The sequence below is a fragment of the Rhinoderma darwinii genome, chromosome 2 (genome assembly GCF_050947455.1).
Source record: "Rhinoderma darwinii isolate aRhiDar2 chromosome 2, aRhiDar2.hap1, whole genome shotgun sequence".
Taxonomy (NCBI): Eukaryota; Metazoa; Chordata; class Amphibia; order Anura; family Rhinodermatidae; genus Rhinoderma; species Rhinoderma darwinii.
This window is the reverse complement of record NC_134688.1, coordinates 332,390,587-332,410,149: the sequence shown is the minus strand read 5'-3', so window position 1 is coordinate 332,410,149 and position 19,563 is coordinate 332,390,587. Positions and strand designations below refer to the sequence as shown.

Genomic DNA, 19,563 nt, shown 5'->3' with positions numbered 1-19,563 from the left:
ATGATAAACAACCAAAACAGAATAGGTCCTTTATTGTAAAGCCAACTCAGTCCTGACCTCACTGAGGTGTGTTCTAAAGCAGGCTGATAACCAAAAAAATCCCAAAAATGTACAGGACCTGATACAAACCGTTTTGCATCATGCAATGGTCCAAAATTCCTGTAGGCAAAACCATTGTTTGAACAACATATTCTGTGTACTCTCAAAACAAGAGGATTCAGCTGGTTATTTAATCTGGGTATTACAAAGAATCGGACATGTAATATTCCAACTTATCTGACCCTTGTTTCTAGTTTGGCTGCCCCAATACACATTAGGTCGTGGTTGGATCTCATTGAAATAGGTGGGATCATCTGTCACTAGTTCAGTAATGCCCAATCTCCTAACTAATCAAATAGGCGTTGTAATGCTGGTAATTCCAGTGAAAATTGTGTCCAAAACGTATATGATTTTAAAAGTTATGAGCTTATTTCTAAATATGCAAATGACTAGCCAAAAGGGTGGTAATGCTGCTTTTTCTCTTTGGGCGGTGTTTGAGTTGTCTGTATGAAACTGTAAAATCAGCGACATACAGCTTCTTCCTTTCCGTGCACAGCGTGATCCCAGATTTAATCGCGAGATCACGCTGTGTTTACAATTCTGGCCGCAGCTTCTTCAACACATCGCCTTAGTGCTCACCCAGGGACCGCCCATTTTTTGGCAGCGGTGCTGCAGCCAACAGTGACAACACTACAAAAAAAAGAAAAAATAAGAAATAAGGACACAGTAGCCATTGGTAAGTATTGTTACAGTACATACATTTTTTGAAAGTTGGATAGCCCCTTTATGGTGGCCACACACCTTAGATATCTGTCTGATGAACACTCATTCGGCCGACAGATATTCCTACCTTGCCCCCCCCCCCTATACACATGCACATTTAGCTTGACTGAGCATGCATTTGTACTCAAAGGGGAATTAGTCGATAAGACACCTTTGGTGGTGGCTTATCTCCCATGAGAACAAAATAGGAATGCTGAAATCCAAAATACCTGATCCTTTTTCACCCTGACATCTGGAAGAGTCGGGACACCCTCATACAGATTAGAAGGTCAGCTGGTCCCAGCGGGTTCAGTCAACATTCATCTAATGTGTCTGGGCACTTTTACAAATTCGCCTACATGTGACTATTGGTGCTTACTGCTCAACTTTAAACCTAATTATTTCTGATTATTCATACTGAGCAATTATCATTAGCAGTAAATTGTGACTACAAGGCCACATGCAGATGATACGTATTACGTGTGGATTTTCATGTGGCAAATCTGCCGCGTAATACAGTAATTGCAAAGTAAATAAGATCCCAAGTAATCGTATCTACACATTGCAGAACTTTTCCACACATAAATTAACCTGCAGTGAGGATTTTTAAATCCGCAGCTTGTCACTTTATCTTGGGAATCGGTCTCTGAATTGTATCTGACAAGTTTATAAAAAAACATACTGAAATCTGTTCCCGCATCAAAATGTAAAATCTGCAACTGAAAACAGATTAAAAAAATGCAATATTAAGTGCAGATTATACCAGAAGAATTAACTGTATATTTTTTTGCGGATTTTCCGCATCAAATTCTGCAATGTGTGCATATAGCCTAAGGAGTAAAACACACGGCACGGCAGCTGCAGGTGACTAAAACCACGCCCGTATGCGTTGACGAATCGACATACAATTTTGCCGGTAACACCACCGTTTTACTGGATAAATTGTTCCGATATTCGTCACCCATGGCTTGGCCGTCTGCGTGCTCTCCCCCTAAACATGCCCTTTAGTTTTTATAGATTATACCCAGTAAAATTCATACAGAATGCACTCATCTCTTTAGATGCTGAAAAAGTTTTTGATAGAGTGCACTGGGGTTTGCTTCAGGAAACTCTACAAAAATTTGGGTTTACAGGATTTCTTCTTAAGGCAATTCTATCAGTTTATATGCAACCAAATGCAAAAGTCTCCAACATGGGGTTTGTCTCGAATGAGTTTGGAATCTCGAATGGAACCAGACAGGGATGCCCCCTGTCTCCCCTGATTTTCAATCTAACACTTGAGCTTCTCGCACAAGCAATAAGGCAAAATGAAGAGATTCATGGAATTACGTCTGGATCAATGGAGTTTAAAATTGGACTCTATGCAGACAATATCTTTCTAACTTGCTCAGATCTGAAGGGCACATTTAGAGCCTTGAAGGATTCTATCGATTATTTTTCAAAAGTTTCCAAAGTATAAATTAAATGAAAACACATGTCAGATTATGGCGATAAACTACCCCGAAGAATTTAGGAATTGTTTGAAAATTAAGTATGAATACATCTGGTCGGATAAGGGGTTTATTTATTTATTTTTTTATCTCATACTCAATAAAATCTATTATTAAATATAATATAATGAAGCTAAAAGAAAAGATTAAAGAAGAATTAACTAAATATAAGGGAATGGACTTCTCTTGGATAGCAAGAATTAATATCATTAAGATTAATATACTCACTCCCTCATGTGTTATATACCTTAAGGCCTTATTCACACGAACGCGTACGTTTTGCGCGCACAAAAGTTCAGTGTGGCATCTGTATATGGTGCGCGGCTGTTTGATTTTCGCGCAGCCGGCATCATTATGAAACTCTGTTTTTATGTTACGAAACAGTAAAGAAGGAGGGGCTTTTATGTTTCCCTTCACTTCTTTAACAACTGTAGCGCGAATCACGCGCGTCACCCGGAAGTGCTTCCGTGTGCCGCGCGCGTTTTGCACGCACCCATTGACTTCAATGGGTGCATGCTGCGCGAAACACGGGCAAGTATAGGACATGTCGTGAGTTTTACGCAGCAGACATACGCTGCGTGAAAATCACGACCTGTCAGAACAGCCCCATTGGCTTACATAAGTCTGTGAGACACACGTGATTTCCACGCGCGTAGCATGGACGTAATACACGTTCGTGTGAATAAGGCCTAAGATGTATTCCTTTAATATTCCCCAAATCTTTAATCAAAGAAATAAACACACAGATTTTTATTTGGGGGTATAAGCGAGTTAGAATATCTAATCAAATTCTGTTTAGCCATATGAATAGAGGAGGGATGGGGGTCCCAAACATAGAGGGTTATCAAATAGCAGCGATTCTGGAACTAATTACATTTTACTGGCTTGAATGGGTGCAGTTGGGAAAAATCTCCTTGAGAGGAATATTACTGAAATACTTGATGGCTAAGCCCAAAAACGTAAAATTGGGTTTAGAAACAACTATCACAACACTAAAAATGTGGAACAAGCATGTCCTAAAGGAGTGTAGTGTCCATGGCCGCGGGTCGTCGGGTTTACTTACCTCCCGACCCCCGCAGCCATGGATCTGTGAGCGCTGGTCCCCGTCTCCTTCCTAGGAGACGCTAGCACTCACTTCCGCTCCGGTCTGCTGTGTCCCATAGGGTGCACGCGCACGCTCGTGCCCGCTCTTAAAGGGCCAGCGCGCGCACATGAAAACAATCATCATCATCAACTCACATGATTTCCTGGACTATTAGGCTAGATTCACATGAGCACATTACGTCCGTAATGGACGGAACGTATTTCGGCCGCAAGTCCCGGACCGAACACACTGAAGGGAGCCGGGCTCCTAGCATCATAGTTATGTACGATGCTAGGAGTCCCTGCCTCTCCGTGGAACTACTGTCCCGTACTGAAAATTTGATTACAGTACGGGACAGTTGTCCGGCAGCGAGGCAGGGACTCCTAGCATTGTACATAACTATGATGCTTGGAGCCCGGCTCCCTGCAGTGTGTTCAGTCCGGGACTTGCGGCCAAAATACGTTCCGTCCATTACGGACGTAATGTGCTCGTGTGAATCCAGCCTAAGAAGGCCTCTGCCACTTCTGATCCTTGCCTGAGCATTGTTGTCGTACCCAAAAAGTTTGTCTATGCAAATGTTCTCCTAGTGGTTCCGAGTTCCCTGTTCCTGTATCCTGTATCCCGTGCTATCCTGGTCGAGTTCCGTGCTGAGCTGAAGTCGTGCTGTGCTGTATTCCACGCCTGTCCTGCTTCACCACGCCTGACGTCTACCTGCTGCCTAGTCCCAGTCGAGCCTGCCTTGCTACTGTCCGAGCTGCCACAGGTACCCTATACGAACTATAGACTGTAACCTGCGTCCTGTTAGCCAGCTGCCATACCGCCAAGGCGGTATGGCCCAGTGGGTCCACGAACCCAACATGACAAGGAGTTGGATTAAAAATAGAAATGTCTGACATACAGTTGATTTTACTTCAGGAAGAATTATTGAATTTTAAATTCCTTCTTTAGAAACAATATAGTAGCCACTCCTTGGCAGAATTATATGAGGGGAATAGAATTAAGACCTTTTCAGTGTTGAGGAACGGATTTAAAATACCAAAATCACAGTTTTTTTTCCTATTTGAGACTTGACTCCCTTATAAAGGGATGTGGGTTGATTACAAAAATAAGGAGAACAAAATCTATATTTCATAGGCTTAGTGGATTCCTCCACTCAGGGCAGAAGTATAAGGGAGGTATTTCGGCTATTTTTAGAGATATAATTGACTCTAGAGCAGAGGGGAAACTTACTTATATGTTGAGTTGGGAAAAGGAGTTTAAACAAATATATCCATTGAAACTATGGCTCCAGGCATTAAAACAAGGGATTAAATATTCCTATTGCATTAATCATGTGGAAGCTACTCGAAAAATCCAATTAAGGTGGCACTTGTATCCACTGAAAATAACAAAGCTGTACCCGAGCAATTCAGGTCTATGTTGGAGAAAACGAATCTTAAACATATGTGGTGGGATTGTAAGGTAATTACCTATTTTTGGAAAGAAACTTTCAATTTAATATCTCAAATATGTAGGAAAGAAATATTGCCCTCACCTGAGCTAGCACTTGTAAATATATTCTTTGAAAACATCCCTCCAGAATATAGATAATTAGTGAACTAAGTTTTAACCCCTTAATGACCAGCCTATTTTAAACCTTAATGACCAAGCTAGTTTTTAAGTTTTTCCATTGTCGCATTCCAAGAGCTATATCTTTTTTATTTTTGCATCGACATAGGTGTATAAGGTCTTGTTTTTTGCAGGACAAGTTGTATTTTTTAATAGCACCATTTTGAGGTACATTTAATTTATTGATTAACTTTTATTAACTTTTTTTGGGGGGGAATAGAAAAAAACCAGACATTTTGCCACGCTTTTTTGCGTCCAAAATCTACGCCGTTTACCGTGTGGTATAAATAACACAATAACTTTATTCAGTGGGTTGTTACGATTGCAACAATACCAAATTTGTATAGATTTTGTATGTTTTACTACTTTTACACAGTAAAAACACTTTTTAAAAAAATTATTTGTTTTTGTGTCTCCATATTTGAAGAGCCATAACTTTTTTACTTTTTTCGCCGATGCAGTTTTATGAGGGCTTTTTTTTTGCGGGACGACTTGTAGTTTTTATTCGTACCATTTTGGAGTAGATTCGACTTTTTGATCCCTTTTATCAAATTTTTTTTAAGGCAGGATTCACAGAAAACAGCAAGTTTTTCATTGTTTTTTATATTATTTTTTACAACGTTCACTGTGCAGGTTAAATAATGTAATAGCTTTATAGGCGGGGTCGTTATGGACGCGTCGATACCAAATATGTGTCATTTTTAACTTTTAGTTTTTTTTAATAGTAAAGCATTTTGTAAGGGGAAAAAGTAGGTTTTTTATTTATTTTTTTCACTTTTTTTTTTATTCACTTTATTAAATTTATTTTTTTACTTTTTTACTAGTCCAACTAGGGGACTTTAATATGCGATCCTCCTATCGCTTTTATAATACACTGCAATACTTTTGTATTGCAGTGTATCACTGCCTGTCCGTTTAGCAGACATTCACTACAGGCAGGCCTGGGGGCCTTTATTAAGCCCCCGGCTTAATAGACACTTGGTGAACTTATCGCCGGGTGTCAGTGGGATGAGAGGGAGCTCCCTCCCTCCAAAACCAGATGTGGCGCTAAACGGGTGAGATCGATACTCATATCGATCTCACCCGTTCAAGCAGGGATGCCCCCAGCCCTGAGCTACATGTGGTAGCTGGGAGCAGGGAGATTTAACGGCTCCCTGCTCTGTTTATTTATTCTGATGCAGCGCCGTGAAAAGGTGTATGCATCAGAATAAAGCCCATTAGGAGCCGCCGTGATTGGCGGTCACTACCGGGTTAATTACAGCAAGATCAATAGTAGAATCTAATTAGAAAGGAGCTAAAAGCATGTATACCGCATTGATAACTGCGAAAGTGAATCAATGCTATGATTATGAATTATGTTTAGCCAAAAATTGTGTAATAAAAATTCTTACCAAACCATTAAAAAATGGTCTAGGTGGACATCCCTAATTAATTCAAATTTTGGATATTAGAATTTTGAGCTGAATTTTTTTTTAAAATGTATTCTTTTTTTCCTTCTTTTCTTGTCTCTCTCTTTTTTTTGCTTATAAATCTTATGTAGGGGAGGTATTGGACTAGTGCTTTAAGGGAATATTCGAGAGCATTTTTATGCTATTGTGATATCATTTTCGTATGATTATGCATTCTTAACTTGAATTTAAAAAAAAAAGAGAATTTGAACAAAATTCATACAGACAGCTTTCTGTCCAGGCAGTGCAGCTGCGAGCCTGGCACCCTTTGATCAACAAAAATACAGATAAATGTCTTACTGCGGGAAATTGTCTCCTCTAGCATGTAAGTTTATGTCTGCTTGCGTAAAAGATTTACAGATTCATTATAAAATATGTTGGAATCTGAAGAACTTTTTAGTGAAATCAAACAAAGACCTAAGTTCAGAGCATAAACTCTGGGAGCGAGTCCAGATGTATTTTTATTTTGGGTGCACAATGAAGTATTGTTAGTTTTATTTACATAGGTGCTGTTTGAATTAAACATTTTTAGAGCAGCCACGGGTGAATATTGAAAATACCACCGGATGATGTACCAGTTATTCATTTTGTACAAACACTTTTTTGGGTCTCTGTGTACCCCTACACCACTGGTACACAACGGGGGTGCCGCGACACTTTTTTTTTTTTGCTGCAAGTTCTGCCTCCGACGCTTACTCCAACTATGCTTATAGCAGATGTGACGGACGCACGTCTGCTATAAGTACCGCCCACCACTTCTCACTAGAAGAGCCAGACGGAGGGAAGGAGCAATTAATGCTGGGCAGGGTAAGTATTTCTTATATAGTTTGTTAGCAATTGTGTGAGAACTGGAGACAGGGGAATACTGGAAGTTGTAGTTCACTCCTCTTATACCTCCTCCCTGTAATGTCCTAATATCCCATAATAACAGTCTGGACATGCTGGTAGTTGTAGTTCACTCCTCTTATACCTCCTCCCTGTAATGTCCTGATATCCCATAATAACAGTCTGGACATGCTGGTAGTTGTAGTTCACTCCTCTTATACCTCCTCCCTGTAATGTCCTGATATCCCATAATAACAGTCTGGACATGCTGGTAGTTGTAGTTCACTCCTCTTATACCTCCTCCCTGTAATGTCCTGATATCCCATAATAACAGTCTGGACATGCTGGTAGTTGTAGTTCTGTCCTCTTATACCTCCTCTCTGTAATGTCCTCTGATATCCCTTAATAACAGCCTGGACAGGCTGGGAGTTGCAGTTCTCTCCTCTTATACCTCCTCCCTGTAATGTCCTCTGATATCCCTTAATAACAGCATGGACATGCTGCGAGTTGTAGTTCTCTCCTCTTATACCTTCTCCCTGTAATGTCCTCTGATATCCCATAACAACCTTGACATGCTGGGAGTTGTAGTTCTCTTCTCTCTACCTTGTAATGTCCTCTGATATCCCATAACAGCCTGGACATGCTGGGAGTTGTAGTACTCTCCTCTTATATCTCCTCCCTGTAATGTCCTCCGATATCCCATAATAACAGCCTGGACATGCTGGGAGTTGTAGTTCTCTCCTCTTATACCTCCTCCCTGTAATGTCCTCTGATATTCCATAACAGTCTGGACATACTGGAAGTTGTAGTTCTCTCCTCTACCTCCTCCCTGTAATGTCCTCTGATATCACATAACAGCCTGGACATGCTGGAAGTTGTAGTTCTCTCCTCTTATACCTCCTCCCTATAATGTCCTCCGATATCCCATAATAACAGCCTGATGGTCACTTTACTGGAGGAGGCTGATGGTCACTTTACTGGAGGAGGCTGATGGTCACTTTATTGGGGGGCGGGCTGAGGCTGATGGTTACTTTACTGGGTGGGCTGAGGCTTATGGTCTATTTACTGGGTGGGCTTATGGTCTCTCTACTGGGGGGCTGATGGTCTCTTTACGGGGGTGGCTGATGGTCATTTTACTGTGAGTGGGATGCTGATGGTCACTTTACTGGAGCGGGCTGATGGTCACTTTACTGGGGGGGCGGAGTCTGATGGTTACTTTACTGCGGGGGCTGAGGCTTATGGTCTCTTTTCTGGGGGGCCTGATCATTTTACTGTGAGTGGGAGGCTGATGGTCACTTTACTGGAGGGGCTGATGGTCACTTTACTGGGGGGGGGGTGAGGCTGATGGTTACTTTACTGGGGCGGCTGAGGCTTATAGTCTCTTTACTGGGGGGCTGATCATTTTACTGTGAGTGGGGGGCTGATGGTCATTTTACTGTGAGTGGCGGGCTGATGGTCATTTTACTGTGAGGCTGATGGTCATTTTACTGTGAGTGGGGGGCTGATGGTGTCTTTACTGGAGGGGGCTTATGGTCTCTTTACTGGGGGCTGAGGCTGATGGTCAGGCTGATGGTCACTTTACTGCGGGGGCTGAGGCTGTTGGTCAGTTTACTGGAGGGGGCTGATGGTCATTTTACTGTGAGGGGAGCTGATGGTAATTTTACTGTAAGTGGTGGGCTGATGGTTATTTTACTGTGAGTGGGGGTCTGATGGTCTTGGAGTGGTTTCCGCGTCTGACCTCCCATTGAAATTAATAGGAGGCAGAAAAAACCTGCGGTGCTCGTTTGGAGCTTTTTTTGCCTGCAGTTTTTGCATTAGCTTCAACGGCTTAAAAAAATGTGGGCAATAAACACCACGAAAAAGAAAGCAACAAACAACGCTGTCAATTCAAAATCTGCCTCAAAATTCCTGAAGGAATCTTGAGGCAGATTTTTTTTTTGCAAAAAAACACAGTGTGAACATACCCTAAGGCCTGATTCACACGAACGTGTTAAACGTCCGTGAGACGGCCGTTGAAACAGCGGCCGTCCCACGGACCTATGTAATTCAATGTGGCAGTTCATACAGCCGTTGTTTCAATGGACCATGTGAAGGGTCCGTGGGAAAATAGGACATGTCCTATCTTTTCACGCATCCATCCATAGACTCTCAACTATGGTGGATGCGTGACATTGCGTCCCGCAGCGCTGAGCACAGATGCACCTCGGATGCGGAAAAACTGCAGTCAGGCCTAAGAGTCTAGTGCTTGTTTTTAGCTGTTTTGTAATAAATTTTTGGTAGGGGTGCCCTGAGGAAAAAAAAATTCCTAGCAGTGCCTCGAGCCTGAAAAGGTTGGGAAACTGCTCTACACGATAGAAAAATGACACCAATTTGCTGTATTCCGACTAACGTTCTAAAACTCATCAGTGTTTCATCAGGGAAACACTGATGAAACATTAGTATTGTGTCTGAGTGCATTCAGTTTGTCCATTTTTAACGTCAGTCATTGATCATCAGTTTTTCACGTCCGTCAAAAAAAAAGTGACAGCTTTTTTGTCAGCATCTCCTAGCAAGCCATCAGTGAAAATCGGACCGCAGTCGGATAGCATCAGTTTGCTGTCTGATTTTTTCACTGACCCATTGACTTGAATGTGTGAGTCTGACACGAGAATCGCACCAAAGTGGTGCATACTGCAAGTTTCTCTGCACAGCCCATCAAATCGGATATGTAAATGAGCCCATTGACTTTAATGGGCCAGTGTTCAGTCTGTGTTTAGTCATTTCTACACTTGGACAGCTCATGGGTGCGAACATCGCTCATCTGAATAGGCCCTTAGGCCCTGTTCACATCTGCATCAAATGCTCCGTTAGGTTAAGTGGGTAATCTCAGAAATTGCTGATTCTGAAACCTGTAAAAGCATAGAAAGGTAAACTTTATGTTAAAATTCTCCAGTATCCACTGCCACTCATGTGTATGCAGTAGTCCTCATCGATGTCGCGTCCATTATAATATAACTTGACATATCAGCTTTGTCCAATCATTGCCACAGTGCATTATATCATGAACCAAATTTCAATGCAGTCTATATGATGAAGCACTACATATTGCCCGGATTAGATAGCTTTATTTATTCTTTCATGTAGTCTTGCAACCATTACTAGAATCTATATGTAAGGCGATAAATGGTGAATGCAAACTCAGGAAAAGCATTCTTAAAAATAGTTTCCATGGGAAGTATGATCCACTGACACGTGCTACTTAACCTGTGGCATCTTATGGGTGGAGGTAGACACACCTGCCACAGGAAGCATTCATTTAGAGAACTGCTTACAAATTAGAAATCCACCCTACATTATTCTTATATTTGACAGCTTGTATATACCAAGAGAAAAAGAAGACACTCAGTTATGACGGAGCAACACTGGTTGATGAGCGCTCCGTCTTACGAAAGATTTAGTTCACATGTCAGAGAGAAGCCCTTACACTACACTGAAAATCTGCGGAGCAGTTGGGCAAGTACATCACACACTAAAAAAATTGTGTTTTCGTATTTGTTATATGAATTTGTGTCTGAGCAATTTCTTCTCCAATTTGCTTAAACTATTATGCTTTAACTGAGCGGATCCCATTTTTATAATACAACTCATTGCTTATAATCCAATAATATACAAGAAATGCTTCCTTAACCCCCGCCTCTTTGATTGTCATATGAATCCTTCAGCAGTCTGTGACTGGGAAAAAAAACAAACTACAGACTGCCATAAAACTACCTGTGCCTGTTGATAGGAAAACGTATCTCCTGCTGTTTTGTATTATCAAATTTGTAATCATAAGTAGTTTTTCAGTGTAGAGCAATATGGCTTTCTGGTGAAACCTCCTGGGTAATGACAGGAACATTATTCCAGAAGTCTAAGTGAAACAAATACTTGTAGAAAGGCACATGGCATGGGGGCAGGCAGTGCTTCAAACATCTAAATCAGCCAATAGCGCTGGCAAGACTTGTGAAATGTTTTTTTCTTGTTTTCATGTTGGCAGTCTTCTGGAAGAGGGCAGCAGTAATGGATCAAGGAAGAGATGACCACTGTTATGGGAGCACCCTGTCTATCTGGTTCTGCTCTGAAGGCATGGCAGCTGGCTCTGCTCCTGTGGCATTGTTGGCAGCTCCGTTATGGGATTACTATGGTTGGCACATTTTTGGCTAGTTCCATTATGGTGGTACTGTGGAGATTGAAAAGAAAAAAATGCTGCAATGCACTTAACCTACTTCAAAAGTTAAACATGTTTACTGTTATGTGTGTGGATGATGTTGGTGTGATAGAGCGACTGACATTGGTATTTTTTTCTTTATTGGGCTCCTGATTTTGTTTGCTTGGTAAACATATTGGAGATTTATCAATCCAGTATCATCAGTTTTCCGTCCCTGTAACATTGAATATAATTTGTACCGATCATCATACTTATGAAGGTTGCCCACCACGACATAGAGAACATTGGCAAGAACAATCGCGCGCATTTGGAAATACAATTTATATTTTACTGCTCCATGATACACAGACCTTGATAAATGCGCCACATCTTTTTAAGAATAGTAGTTGCTTTATACTCTTTGTTAGCAAGTGTCCTTAGTAGAGGTTCTTTTACAAGATATTAGGGAGAATTTATTGAACACTCTAGGCCTGTCTTATGGTGTAGAAAAGTCACAATTTGCGCAAAAACTCGCTTTTTCTATGGGGCGATAACACTTGAGAGCCCCATAGAAATTAAAAGAGCAGTAGCTGAGTATGCGCAGTACCGCTCCATTCATATGAGGCACACAGGGACGGCCAGGTAAGCCCGTTCTTGGAAACGGTGGGGGTCCCAGAAGTCAGACCCTCGTCGATCACATATTTATCACCTATCCTGTGGATATTTGATAAATATTGATTATGGGAAGACCCCTCATTGTCTGGAATAGGGGGATATGAACTGTCATGCTACACTGGTATGGATTGGCAATATAGACCAGAGCTACTAAAATATTAACCCCTTCCCGAGACTCACCGTATAGATACAGCGAAGGGAGGGCGGAGTATGGAGCTATGGAGCAGTTGAGAATATTATTGTTTTGTCTTCTGTGGGCAGTGTTGGGGGCAATATCTACAGGGGGCATTGTGACTGGCGCTATCTACAGGGGACAGTGTGACTGGTGCAATCTACAGAGGGCATTGTGACTGGTATTATCTACAGGGGGCAGTGTGACTGGTATTATCTACAGGTGGCATTGTGACAGGCACTATCTACAGGTGGATTGTGACTGGCGCTATCTACAGGTGGAATTGTGACTGCCGCTATCTACAGGGGGCAATGTGACTGGCGCTATCTACAGGGGGCATTGTTAGTGTGTGTGGTGTATTACTTTACAGTGTTTGACACAATTTAATTCATGGGGACACAGTATGGTATGATTATATTCAGGGGCACAGTGTGTAGCACTATTTTATTTAGGTCGTAGTGTGTGGCACCATGAGAATTTTATCTTCGTTTATAGGTCTGGAAATGTTGTAAAAGTGAGGAGGTAAAGACATATGAGCGGCAAACTCTGCAGAAATGGGCCATTGTCGGGAGAAGTCATCATAGAGATCTGGACCGGATGGAGAAGAAAAGATAAAAAGAATCTGAGGAGTCATCTGTGAGTCACTCAATGTTAATGTTTATTCTCCCTGTGACTGATCAGTACTGTGGTAACTGAATGATCTTCAGAGAGATGATGGATGTATCATTCTTTTTTGTGAAACAACTCCCAGCATATCCTAACCATTGTTCAGGCTATACTGGGAGCTGTCGTTTTATGTCATACAAACTTATATGGCAGGGGTTAAACCGAATTTGAAAATTATCTCTGTACGGAGCTGTATTTATGCTGGTGATGTATTTATGTATTGTGCTTAGTTCTGGTGCTGTATATGTATATATATATATATATATATATATATAATGAGCGTTGTTCTGGGGCTGTATATATGTACTGAGCTTGGTTCTGGGGCTGATATATGTACAGAGCTTTGTTCTGGTGCTGTATAAATGTACTGAGCTTTGTTCTGGTGCTGTATATATGTACTGAGCTTCGTTCTGGTGCTGTATTTATGTACTGAGCTTGGTTCTGGTGCTGTATTTATGTACTGAGCTTTGTTCTGGTGCTGTATATATGTACTGAGCTTGGTTCTGGTGTTGTATATATGTACTGAGCTTGGTTCTGGTGATATATATATGTACTGAGCTTGGTTCTGGGGCTGTATATTTTTACTGAGCTTGATCTGGGGCTGTATATATTTACCTTATCTTAAGGTAAAAGTAGATGTTAAATATACTTTTACCATCAGGGTATGTTCACACACCCTATTTACGGACGTAATTCGGGCGTTTTAGCCCCGAATTACACTACCGTTCAAAAGTTTAGGGTCACTTAGAAATTTCCTTATTTTTGCAAGAACAGCACAGTTTTTTTCAATGAAGATAACATTAAATTAATCAGAAATACACTCTATACATTGTTAATGTGCTAAATGACTATTCTAGCTGCAAACGTCTGGTTTTTAATGCAATATCTACATAGGTGTATCGAGGCCCATTTCCAGCAACCATCACTCCAGTGTTCTAATGGTACATTGTGTTTGCTAACTGTGTTAGAAGGCTAATGGATGATTAGAAAACACTTGAAAACCCTTGTGCAATTATGTTAGCACCGCTGTAAACAGTTTTGCTGTTTAGAGGAGCTATAAAACTGACCTTCCTTTGAGCTAGTTGAGAATCTGGAGCATTACATTTGTTGGTTCGATTAAACTCTCAAAATGGCTAGAAAAAGAGAGCTTTCATGTGAAACTCGACAGTCTATTCTTGTTCTTAGAAATGAAGGCTATTCCATGCGAGAAATTGCCAAGAAACTGAAGATTTCCTACAACGGTGTGTACGACTCCCTTCAGAGGACAGCACAAACAGGCTCTAACCAGAGTAGAAAGAGAAGTGGGGGGCCCCGCTGCACAACTGAGCAACAAGACAAGTACATTAGAGTCTCTAGTTTGAGAAATAGACGCCTCACAGGTCCTCAACTAGCAGCTTCATTAAATAGTACCCGCAAAACGCCAGTGTCAACGTCTACAGTGAAGAGGCGACTCCGGGATGCTGACCTTCAGGGCAGAGTGGCAAAGAAAAAGCCATATCTGAGACTGGCTAATAAAAGGAAAAGATTAATATGGCCAAAAGCACACAGACATTGCACAGAGGAAGATTGGAAAAAAAGTGTTATGGTCAGACGAATCGAAGTTTGAGGTGTTTGGATCACACAGAAGAACATTTGTGAGACGCAGAACAACTGAAAAGATGCTGGAAGAGTGCCTGACGCCATCTGTCAAGCATGGTGGAGGTAATGTGATGGTCTGGGGTTGCTTTGGTGCTGGTAAAGTGGGAGATTTGTACAAAGTAAAAGGGATTTTGAATAAGGAAGGCTATCACTCCATTTTGCAACGCCATGCCATACCCTGTGGACAGCGCTTGATTGGAGCCAATTTCATCCTACAACAAGACAATGACCCAAAGCACACCTCCAAATTATGCAAGAACTATTTAGGGAAGAAGCAGGCAGCTGGTATTCTATCTGTAATGGAGTGGCCAGCGCAGTCACCAGATCTCAACCCCATAGAGCTGTTGTGGGAGCAGCTTGACCATATGGTACGCAAGAAGTGCCCATCAAGCCAATCCAACTTGTGGGAGGGCCTTCTGGAAGCATGGGGTGAAATTTCTCCCGATTACCTCAGCAAATTAACAGCTAGAATGCCAAAGGTCTGCAATGCTGTAATTGCTGCAAATGGAGCATTCTTTGACGAAAGCAAAGTTTGAAGGAGAAAATTATTATTTCAAATAAAAATCATCATTTCTAACCTTGTCAATGTTGTGACTATATTTTCTAGTCATTTTGCAACTCATTTGATAAATATAAGTGTGAGTTTTCATGGAAAACACAAAATTGTCTGGGTGATCCCAAATTTTTGATCGGTAGTGTACGTCCGAAAATGCGGCTCAATAGCGTCGGCAAACATCTGCCCATTCATTTGAATGGGTCTTACGATGTTCTGTTCCGACGGTCATTTTTTTTACGCCCCACTGTCAAAAGGTGGGGCGTAAAAAAGACGCCCGTGTCAAAGAAGTACCTGTCACTTCTTCAAACGTAAATGGAGCCGTTTTCCATTGACTCTATGGAAAACCAGCTCCATTTACGTCCGTAATTGACGCAGCGAAAAAGCGCCTCAACATGCCATTACGGCTGAAATTACGGAGCTGTTTTCTCCTGAAAACAGCCCCGTAATTTCAGCCGTATCGGACGCTGCCGTGTGAACATACCCTCAGAGAAGGTAAATATATATACAGTAAAAACTAAACCCAAAAAAACATGGAGGAATCTCAGTTTTTTCCAATTCAACCATTATATGGTACTTTAAATGGTGCCAATAAAAACTACAACTCCTTCCGCAAAAAATAATCCTTCACACACCACTCCATTGATGTAAAAATAAAAAAAGTTATGGCTCTAGGAAGGTGGCGAGTGAAAAATGGCTTGGACTTTAAGGGGTTAAACAAAAGAGACGGGTTCTTTAAGGTTATATTTGTGCACAGCAGATTTTTTTCTGGAAACCATAAACAATTTAAAGCTCCTGATTCTTTAGGAACTCAAAGTATTCTGCTTTTACAGCAAATTCAAAACTGTGCCAGATCTGTGTCCGCCCAAACTGAAATCTGCAAATATATACGGTACAGTGTTATCAGAGTTTGTGGGGATGGCCAAGACTAGAAAAAATGCCCGGGGCCCATGGTACCCTTAATCCGTGTGTGTGTGTGTGTGTGTGTGTGTGTGTGTGTGTGTGTGTGTGTGTGTGTGTACATTGTACCTGTTCATTCAAATTAATTTTCTAAATTTACAACAAATTTTTAAAACCGGTTACATTAGTAATCATTTCATTTGATAGGAAGTGCTGTGCCAGTCAACCAATTAATTTGTTGTGGCAATTAATTTGTTCTAATTAATTTAACTAATTTGCAATACATTGTTAGTTTAGCAATTTTAATAATTTACGTTTATATATACGTTTACGTATACAAAATATAAACGTAATAAAATGGCCCATCAATTTTTTTCTGCAGAGGCTTATGTCCTTTTATGTTCTGACAGCAAAAAAAAGTTTCATGTCAGACGGCGATGACACTTTTGCGGGTTTTGCTCTAATAGAAAGTGACTGCTCAGAATCTAGCAGTCATTCTGGTCCATCCTCAAAAATTACAAGGACCAGTACAGGAGAGGTAGAGAGGACTGTTGGAGAAACATCTCCAAATCAGGGCACGATGCCCAGTACAAGCTGTCACGGTGTGTGGGTATGTGAACCCACTAGGCCACACCGCCATAGCAAGGAGGCAGCTGGCCAAACAACAGGGAACCCAAGCAATACAAAGTCCCGCACAAGGGTACCTGGATAGTCCAGACAGTGGCCACAGCTCTGGCATGGATGGAGATGGGTGCAGCAGGTAACGCCAGACGTGGCAGAAGATAGCAGGTGCCGCAGGTTGCACCAGACGTGGTGAATCCCTCTGGACGTGGCAGATGACACAGGACGTGGTGGATGACACGACTCCAACTAGAAGGCACAGGAACAAGAACATAGCATGGGATACAGGAACAGGTAACAGGGCACGGGTAACAACTAGAACGGGAAACACTAAGGGACCATTTGCAAGACAGACTTGGGAATTACTAACAACGCTCAGGCAAAGATCAGAAGGGCTGGGGCCTTCTCATAGTCCAGGAAATCATGTGTGTTGATGATGATTTTCTACATGTGCGCGCGCTGGCCCTTTAAGAGCGGGCACGAGCGTGCGCGCACACCTTACGGGACACAGCTGACCGGAGCGGAAGTGAGTGCTGGCGTCTCCTGGGAAGGAGATGGGAACCAGCGCTCACGGATTCATGGCTGCGGGCGTCAGGAGGTGAGTAGACCCGACGGCCATGGATGCTACACAAGCAACATGCCGAGCTTTAGTGAAGAGGCGCATGCCAACCTACAAGGGAGTTTGCGACTAGATGTAGCATTTACTAGATGAGAGGCGTCGAAATTCTGTTACCCCATTCATCCCTGACTTTAATGCCATCCCTGGTACAAATAATGATGTATATAATTTAAAATAAAGTTGGTCTTCATCCCTCAATCCCATTTGGTGGTTTTCAAATAAAATAGAATGAAACTAACCAGGTGGGGTTCATTGAACATATAGGGTGTTGCAGGGGACCGTTCACCGTTTCCCGCTGGAACAATATATTGAGCACAGCCGAGCTAACATCTTATACATTGAATAAGTGTTATATTTTAACATCATATTAAGTATGCAGAAGCATCTTTTTTAAGAATAATAAAAGTGTTTTTGTTTTTGTTACATCGCTATTCCCCATCTTTATCCTTTCCCCTCATACATAGACTTGAATTTGGTGGTGTACACCTGATGTAACAACACAAGTGCACCCCTGTTAATACTTTTCCATATTTAAGAAAATCATATACCTAGTACAGAAAATTATTTATTTACTTATTTCAGGTTGCTACATACAACTCATTTGTGTTATACAAAAAGACAGGAAATTCAGATACTTTTCTTGATTACCAAGAAAAGGTAATTGAAGATCTTGTCTTTGCAAATGTTGGCCCCTCTCATCCATTAAAATCTGAATCTGTCAAAGGACTCGCTGAGCGACATTTTAGTGCAGCAATTCCCTCAACTGAGTCAAGAAAGTACCCCAAGAGAAGATGTCGTGTATGTACCAAGAAAGGAATGAGGTGTGATACCCGTTTGTATTGCCCATCACTCCAGCCCTGTCTCATTGACTGTTTTAAAATCTTCCACACAGAGCCATGTTTTTAAACTCTTTATTACTTTGTCCCATTCAAGACATTCAAGTATATAATTAAATTAATATATTTAGTGTGCCAAAATTTTCTTGGATATTTTTGTTCTTGCCATTCTTGTCAATAAATCTCCATAAATGAACCATGGCCAACGTATACCCAAAAATAAAAATGTACCTAAAGGGGTTGTCCGATGAAAAGAAAAACGATTTATTATTTTGCTTTTGTGAAATAAAGAAACTTTCTAATATACTCAAATTTTTAAAACCTGCACGGTTTTCAGTCCCAGTTGCGTGCACCCAGAAGTGTGGAGCAGCGGTTCTTGAGGTGATGCGTCAATACAAGCTCTAGTGAAAAGAGCTTCTCCCTCCCCTTTGTGTGTCGATGACACGGATGGAGGGGCTGGCTGCCTGGCTCAATTCACCATCTATCCAGCCCTTTACCCCTTTCAGGCTTAGCTGATGAATTGAGCCAGGCAGCCAGCCCTTTTATACACATCATCGACAAATAGAGAGAAGAGGGAGCTCCTAGAGTCTGTGTCGAGTCGTCGCAGGCCGTTCTATGCAACAAGGGATGAAAACCTGCAATTCGTGTAAGGTTTTAAAAATTAGAGTATATTAGAAAGTTTCTTTATTTCATAAAAGCAAAGTAATATATTGTCAGAATGGAAGCTGAAAGCCAAAATGCACAAAGAAAAATGCCCAAGCAGTAGGTAATGTACAAATATAGGGTAACTACACATTCGTTGATGGTAAATTTTCCAAAATTTGTTCACTTTTGGAGGATTTCCGATGTATTTGTCCCTCAGGGGCTTTGAAAATGTGACATGGCCTGTGCACACCATTCCAGATAAATTGGAGCTTCAAAAGCCAAATTACGTATTTTCCCTTTTGAGCCATGCCGTGTGTCCAAACAGCAGTAAATTACTGCACAGGGGGTTTAACCATACTCAGAAGAAATTGTTTTACAAAGGTTGGGATGCTTTTTCTCCTTTAGTCCCTGTGGAGATTAAAAAAATATGATCAAAACATTTTATCGGTAAAAATTTAGATTTTCATTTTCACGGACTAATTCCAATAATTTTTGCAAAAAACCTGGAGTCAAAATGCTCCCTATATCCCTAGATAAATTCCTTGAGGGGTGTAATTTCCCAAATGGGATTACTTTTGGGGGTTTCCACTGTTTCGGTCCCTCAGGGGCTTTGCAAATTTTACATGGCATCCGCAAACTATTCCAGATAAATTTGAGCTCCAAATAGCACTTCTTCATTTCTGAGCCCATGTGTCCAAAGTAGTTTTTGGACCACATATGGGGTATTGGCATACTCAGGAGAAATTGCTTTACAAATTTTGGGGTGCTTTTTTCTCCTTTAGTCCTTCTGGAAGTGAACATTTTTTTCGCTAAACCT

At 41.4% G+C, this 19,563-nt stretch overlaps 1 protein-coding gene and 1 long non-coding RNA gene across 2 annotated transcripts in view; one reads left to right on the top strand and one right to left on the bottom strand.

Moving 5' to 3' along the window:
• Positions 1 to 19,563, top strand: part of LOC142743177 (protein phosphatase 1 regulatory subunit 12B-like) — a 168,880-nt gene that overhangs the window by 47,514 nt on the left and 101,803 nt on the right. The gene's annotated exons all lie outside the window — the stretch shown is intronic.
• LOC142743181 (uncharacterized) overlaps positions 5 to 19,563 on the bottom strand; it is a 116,688-nt gene continuing 97,129 nt past the window's right edge. The window contains exons 2-3 of the long non-coding RNA XR_012881506.1: positions 16,730 to 16,895; positions 5 to 729 (exon numbers count right to left, since the gene is read on the bottom strand). This is a non-coding gene — a long non-coding RNA (uncharacterized LOC142743181). The remainder of the gene's footprint in view (positions 730 to 16,729; positions 16,896 to 19,563) is intronic.